Consider the following 7,479-nt stretch of genomic DNA (forward strand, 5'->3'; position numbering starts at 1 on the left):
TTATTTATCTTAATTGAAACTTTGTTGCCTTTTGCGGAGGCCACAGCCGACCAGGTTGCCCATCACCGGGGCAACCAAGCCTCTCGCTTGCTCCAGCTCCGTGGCTGCCAGCCGCCATCTTGGTTGGATTAATTTGCATATAGTTGCTCTGATTGACTGGTGGGCATGACTTGGGCATAGCAAAGGTATGGTCAATTAGCATCTTTGTCCTTTATTAGTGTAGATAGCAAAAATTTTATAATAACCTAAATCTCCAATGGTTAAGTGAACACATGGAATTTTAAAGTGATCATAGAAAATGTTTATAAAATGTTTGTAATAGCATAGAAAAACTCACTATAAAATGATAATGGAAAGAAGAAGAAACCATTTGTATTTATAATATGAATGAATTATAAAAAATGTAAGCATCCTTTTTATGGCAGAAGATTTTAAAGTTTTAAATTGAGTTAATATTAAGTGAAATAAAGGCTTGACTGAATGAGACAGTTTATTTTTTTAAAATATTTGGTCACTAGAGGAGAAAGGCCAATGTACCACAATAATTAGATATCTAAAAATGGCTTTGAGCCCGGCTGGTGTGACTCAGTGGTTGAGCCTTGACCTATTAACCAGGAGGTCAAGGTTCCATTCCTGGTTAGGACACATGCCCGGGTTGTGGGCTTGATCCCCAACGTGGGGCATGCAGGAGGCAGCCCATCAATGATTCTCTCTCGTCATTGATGTTTCTATCTCTCTCTCCCTCTTCCTTCCTCTCTAAAATCAATTTTAAAAAAATAAAAATAAAAATAAAAATGACTTGAGACTTATTTGAACTAACTCAAAACTATTGGCCTTTTGTTTCTTTTAAAGTTTGTATTTTACATTGCATGCTTCATAAAGATACTTAGTGAGGGACTGTCAAAGTTGCAAGTGGAGTGGTCACTGCCAGACAAGTAGGGGCAGCTGTATAACAATTTCAGAAGCTGCTTATCAGAGGAAAAAGGAAGTCTAATGCGGAAGGGTGTGCTGTTTACAGAAAACAGAAATGAGGGAAGAGTATGGGGAAGGAGGAAATCAGCTGTTGGACCAAGTGGGATTTAAGTATTTTTAAAATGTCAACCGTTGGAGACAGTTGCTCTGCCACACAAAATTCTGAGGTCTGGTCACTGTCTACTTCTGTTGGACTAACAATTTGCTCGGCACTATTTTGAGAAAGAATTTTCACAGAACTGGCATATCTTTAGCCCCTTACATTTCCTCTCATTGACTAATCAACATGTGTTGAAAAGCCTGTGTCGGAAATATCACAGACCCAGTGTGCTCATTTTAACTTTATACCTCCATCTTTGAAAATTTTTATTGCCACTTTGGTTGATGAATAATTAAGTATTATTTCACTGAGTGTTGTCCCACAATGACATTTCATTAAATATTCTTAATGTTGATGTTATTGCAGGTACCCCCTTATTTCCTCCTTTTGCCCATCTCCACCTACCTCTGCCTCCCCCTCCCTTGTGCATCTGTGATTTTTTAAAAATATATATTTTATTGATTTTTTACAGAGAAGAAAGGAGAGGGATAGAGAGTCAGAAACATTGATGAGAGAGAAACACCGATCAGCTGCCTCCTGCACACCCCCTACTGGGGCTGTGCCCACAACCAAGGTACATGCCCTTGACTGGAATGGAACCTGGGACCCTTCAGTCCACAGGCCGACACTCTATCCACTGAGCCAAACTGGTCAGGGATGCATCTGTGATTTTTGTTTGATGTTTTATTTGTTTCTGCAGGAGGAAGAGGTAAGTAAATTATTGCTGACATAATTACTTTTTCATGGGTATTCATATAAATGTATTACCACGTTTCCTTATGATTTGTAAATTTAATATTGCCGTTATGACCATAAATTCAAACCTAAGCAAATTTAGTAGAAAATGAACTCTTTTTGCAATGAAAGATGCTGGTATTATATTTTTTAGAAAGTATGCAGCAATCGTGGCTTTAAAAATCTATTCTATCTGGAAAAATGTCATATGGAAATTCCTTACAAAGTTACATGTCGAGTAGGCTTCTGAAACAACTGTCACAGTCAAAACAATATAGCATGAGCTTGCTTCACTCTTGACAAATAATTTTCAGGAATTTAACCATAAGGCCTAATTACTTATGACTTAATGCAGTAAGGGATGATTATCCTTACTGCTTCCTCATTTAACAGTCCAATTTGATATGTTCCTGAACCTGAAATGAGTGAATGACTTCTGACAGTGCGTTATCACAACCTTAATATATGGGGCCCATTAAGGCCCTCATATCCAATACTTAATGTTATTAAAATTATTGGCTCCATCCTATTGCCTAAGTAATTTGCTATTATATAAATGACTAGTACAGTAGTCTCCCCTTTTCTGCAATTTCACTTTCTGTGATTTTTAGTTACCCATGGTCAACTGTGGTCCAAAAAATTAAAAAGAGAATTCTAGAAATAAACAATTCATGAATTTTTAATTGTTCACCTAAAAACGGTGATGAAATCTGAAGTCATCCTGCTCAGTCCTGGAGTCACCCCACCTTCTAGTTATTACAAAGTCTGCCTCCCACAGTTCTACCTTGTTCACTTGGCTCCTGAGGTAAAGCCTGTGTAGTCCTTCATGGTGTTTGGGCTCCTCCTGCTCTAGGCTGTGAGTTATGTGACTAATAAACTGCTATAAAACACATCTGGCCAGCATCAGGTGTCATGTGTTTGGCCGTTTCCATACCGATAGGGCAGGAATCACTCCCTCACCAATGGGGTGTAAGGAGGCATATCAGATAGTTAGAGGGTTCTAAAAAGAGAGGAAATGCTAATAGGTAAATTAGAGGAAATGTCGAAGTGTCTTTTAATAGGGACTTGATGTGCTCAGTTTTTTATGCTCAAAGGTAACTCTGACAGCACAGTGGACAATGGAATAGAGCAGGGGCCCTCAAACTTTTTAAACAGGGGGCCAGTTCACTGTCCCTCAGACCGTTGGAGAGCCAGACTATAGTTTAAAAAAAACTATGAACGAATTCCTATGCACACTGCACATATCTTATTTTGAAGTTAAAAAACAAAATGGGAACAAATACAATATTTGTATTTGCATGTGGCCCGCGGGCCGTAGTTTGAGGACCCCTGGAAGAGAGGGACAGACTGGAGTCAGGAAGGGAATAGGCTGTTTCGGTAATATAGGTGGGAAATGATGACATTTGCTCCATGCCGGGGTCCAACCCCAGCAGGTCCAGGGGTTCCCAAAGGTGTAGACGGAGTCGGCGAAGAAGGAATGACACGGAGACAGCATTCAGTTGATCAGCAGCCTAGCCAGGATCTCCAGCCAAGTTCTGGTCTGGATCTCCAGAGAAGTTCTGCCATTTATTGTCTTGTTACATCCATATTTATACCAGTTGATTTTAATCCTGTCAATTTCTATTACAAAGGTTAGGGCGTTTCTTATCTCCATTCCAGGGAGTAAAGATTATGTAGCTGAAGCATGATTGTTTGTAGTTAAAGTGATTAACTACCCGCCTGGCACTTAGTTAAGGAGTTTCATCTCCTCCCTGACTTCAGGGAAAAATCCCTACCTGGGGAAACAACCTTTCTCGGAGAGGTGACCTTGGTTAAATAACACAGCGCTAAGGTGAGCAAACATATTAAGAACAGTATGCCATATACGCCAGGTCCCTTGAAACATATGCTGTGCAGATGTTTCTTTCCTGCAGCTACTGTGTCAAGCAGCAAGGATGGACCGGCTTCCGGCAGCTCCAGCCTTTAAAAAATGGGAGGAGAGATTCTCATTTCCATAAGTGTTAGGAATTCAAGTTCACTGGGATTTAAGGGAGATGAACAATGGTCCCCAGGTTTCTGATTTATCAGTTGTTATGTGATGCTGCCAGTAATGTGGATAGAGGAGGTAGGAAGAGAAATAGATTTAAAGAAGAAACCAAGGGAGAAGAGGCTGGTTGGAAAAGAGATTGGTTAAAAATGTTTTAAATATTTCAGAGAAAGAAGTAAGTAAATCATAGGCCAAACAAGCATTGCGTGGCAATATCAGTCCCTGGATCATCATTGGTGATCTTTGACGGAACAGTTTCAGAGCAGATCTGGACTAAAGGGGCCTGAGGGTTTGGAGTAGGGTGAAGAAGTGTAGACCATGGCCATAGACCACTAAAGGGTACTGTGTGAAAAAGAGAAGGGATGACACAGAGCAGGGGATCATATTTCTAAGTGGTTTCTTTTTTGTTTTTTTTATTGATTAAGGTATTACATATGTGTCCTTATCTCCCCATTCCCCCCCAGACCCTCACTCATCCCCTCACCCCCCTGGTGACTGTGTCCATTGGTTATACTTATATGCTTGCATACAGGTCCTTTGGTTGACCTCTACCCCTTACCCCCACCCTCCCCTACCTTCCCTCTGAGGTTTGAGCATCTGATCAATGCTTCTCTGTCTCTGGACCTGATTTTGTTCATCAGTTTATGTTGTTCATTATAATCCACAAATGAGTGGGATCATGTGATATTTATCTCTCTCTGATTGACTTATTTTAAAGTGGAAGTGACTTGAGTCTTTCAGTGGGATGAACAATACATTCTAGTTGACAGGGTGAAGTTGAAGATACAACATACTGAAGAATAATGGACTGCGATGCTTGAGGAGGAGCCAAATCCAGATTATAGGGTGTTAGTTATGTTGGGTATGGGTGGCCCCTGGTGTATTCTTCCCAGACTCTGCATAAGGATGTTGTGTGGAGTTATCATAAAATTAAGAGAGAATTTAAAAAAGAGAACTTCTATTAGAAATAACTTGAGGCAAATATAAAGTTCTGTAGGGTTGTAACCATTATTGGAAAACATTCCAAAAGCTTGGGGGGAAAATTAACAAAAAAGGCATGAGATGTATTTGTAAATAGTTTGATAGGACACAAACTGGGTCATTTCTCTGTCTTCAAAGGCAACCCCCCCCCCCAAAACCCCAAAACAACAACAACAACAACAACAAAAAACCAAGAAAGAAAGAAAGATAGAGGACAGTTTATAGGCTCAAGCAGTTGAACATGTTAATTAGGGAAAGGTTGAATTGTTGATTCGTGGCTGTCATGGGCATAAGAAAAACATTCAGGAGTTTCAAGAGGCTGAAGTGCAGGAAGTAAAAGGGAGGAGTCTGAAAAGTAGAAATAGAGTTTGTGATGATAAAAATTTGGACAAACTCCAGCGTGTGTTCAGGGGGTAGTTTATTGGAATGGAAAAGAAAATCTAGACTAGAGATTTTGTGTGTTGGTTAAATATATGGGGGTCAGAAATTGAAAAGATTGAGTCAATATTTATTGTTTTCACTTCTCATTAAAAACTGAAACCAGCATATAAGCATTATGTACACTAAAAAATTAACATCTCAATAATTAACTAAAAAAGAAAGCAAAACAAAATCATTAGTCCTGTTTTTGTTGTTCATCCTCACCCAATGATATTGTTTTCATTGATTTTTAGAGAGAGTGGGAGGAAGGGGCAGAGACAGAGAGAAACATCGATGTGAGAGAGACACATTGCTTGGTTGTGTTGCCTCCTGCAGGCACCCAGATTGGTTTGGGGATTGAGCCTGCAACTGAGGTACATGAGCTTGACTGGAATCGAAACCTCAACCATTCAGTCAGTGGGCTGATGCTCTAACCTCTGAGCCAAATCAGCTAGGGCTATTTGTCCATTTGTGAAAGACTTTCAGTTATAGAATATGAAGCATTTGTCTGAGATGATGTAATAGAAAAGACCATAGATAGACCTTTGGGTTAGATCAGGTTCTGAATCTTGGCAGCATTTATTAGTTATGTTATCCCTCTAAGCCTTCTTTGTCTCATCTATAAAATGACAAAAATAAAAGCATACCCATCATGAAATTGCTACTTTTGTTATCTGCTGCTATCAGTTTGCTCTATTAATTCACAATAGTGTATTTGTTTCCTATTGCTGCACTTACTCACAACAAACTCTGGCTTAAAACAACACAAACTTACTCTCTTACAATTCTGAAGGTCAGATGTCCAAAATCAGTCTCACTGGACTGAAGTCAAGGTGTCAACAGAGCTGGCTCCTTCTGGAGGCTCTACAAGAGAATCCGTTTCCTTGCCGCTGCCAGCTTCTAGAGACCCCGACTCCTTACATTGCCCCTGCCTCCATCTTCAAAGCCATCGCATTCTGTCACTGACTCCTTCTGTCCTCACATTGCATTCCCTGACCCTTTGCTCCCACCTCCCTCTTATAAGGACGCTTTGAGTCGCTTGGGCAACCCATCCTCATCTCCATCTCAAATCCTGAATTTGGTTTATTCTGCAAAGTACCTTCTGCTGTGAAAGCTAACATCTTCACAGATTCCAGGAATTAGGACACTGACTTCTTGGCTGGAGCGGGTGAGAGGGCATTATTCAGCTTACCACAGGCAAGTGCGTTAGAGAAGTTCGTGAGGGATGGATATGAATGTAGTGTAACTTTAGTCCAGCCCTGTGTCAAGTTCTAAGTTCCTTTCTTTTCTTTCTCAATGTCATCATCAACAAACAGCCCAAATTTGCAAATGGATAAATGAAAGCATGATAGATGTGAAAAATGGCCACCCTCTCCAACCCTACCTTTTTATTTTAACAACTTGACTCTCTGCCCTGGCCAGTGATTTCAGTGGTTAGAACATCAGCCACCTCCCCGAAGGGCTGTGGGTTCCATTCCCAGGTGAGGGGATGTACCTGAGTTGCAGGTTTGATCTCAGACTGGTTGGAGGTTCCAGTGAGTATGGGAGGCAACCAATCCATCTCTCTCTCTCTCTCTCTCTCTCTCTCATCAATAAGAGCATATCTGTGGGTGAGGATTCAAAAAAAAAATTCAAGTAGAAATGGGAATACTGGAAAAGAAACGTGAACGTTTAATTATGAAAATTCTTGCAAAAGACCAGGATCTGACTTTTATGGTGTTTTTCTTTTTTAATAGTATCTTAGTTCAGGTCCAAGCCTCTGAAAATTTAAAGGTTAATGGGTAAGTTCCTCTCATACAGAATAAAGAAAATGATTTAACTTATTAAAGAAAAAAGGATATTTTGATTTTAAAATAAATAATGGCACTTAAGTGTTAAACAGATAAATTCATTTAATATTTTTAACACCCCCGTCCCCCAAAAAAAGGAGCTATTTCTACTATGTTAAAAGACTCACTAGTGAATGAGGTAGGGAAAAAAAGTCTCCACAGGTAACAACCGGATAAATCTACCTGCTTTATTACTGGGCAAGCATACCATTAGGGAAGAACAGACTACAAGAAAAGATTGCTTGCCGCCTTCCACTCAAGAGTAGAAGCCAATGTACTGAGAAATTTACCTCCGCTGCTGAGAAAGATAGTGCATGAAAACAGAAATGCATTAGTGCGCTCTAGCCCTGTTGTTCGCACAGCTGTCCCAGGAGACACACACACCATTTATTTTTCTCTTATGACATCTTTTAAAG

This window comes from Myotis davidii, unplaced genomic scaffold (assembly GCF_000327345.1).
Source record: "Myotis davidii unplaced genomic scaffold, ASM32734v1 scaffold392, whole genome shotgun sequence".
NCBI classification, from domain to species: Eukaryota; Metazoa; Chordata; class Mammalia; order Chiroptera; family Vespertilionidae; genus Myotis; species Myotis davidii.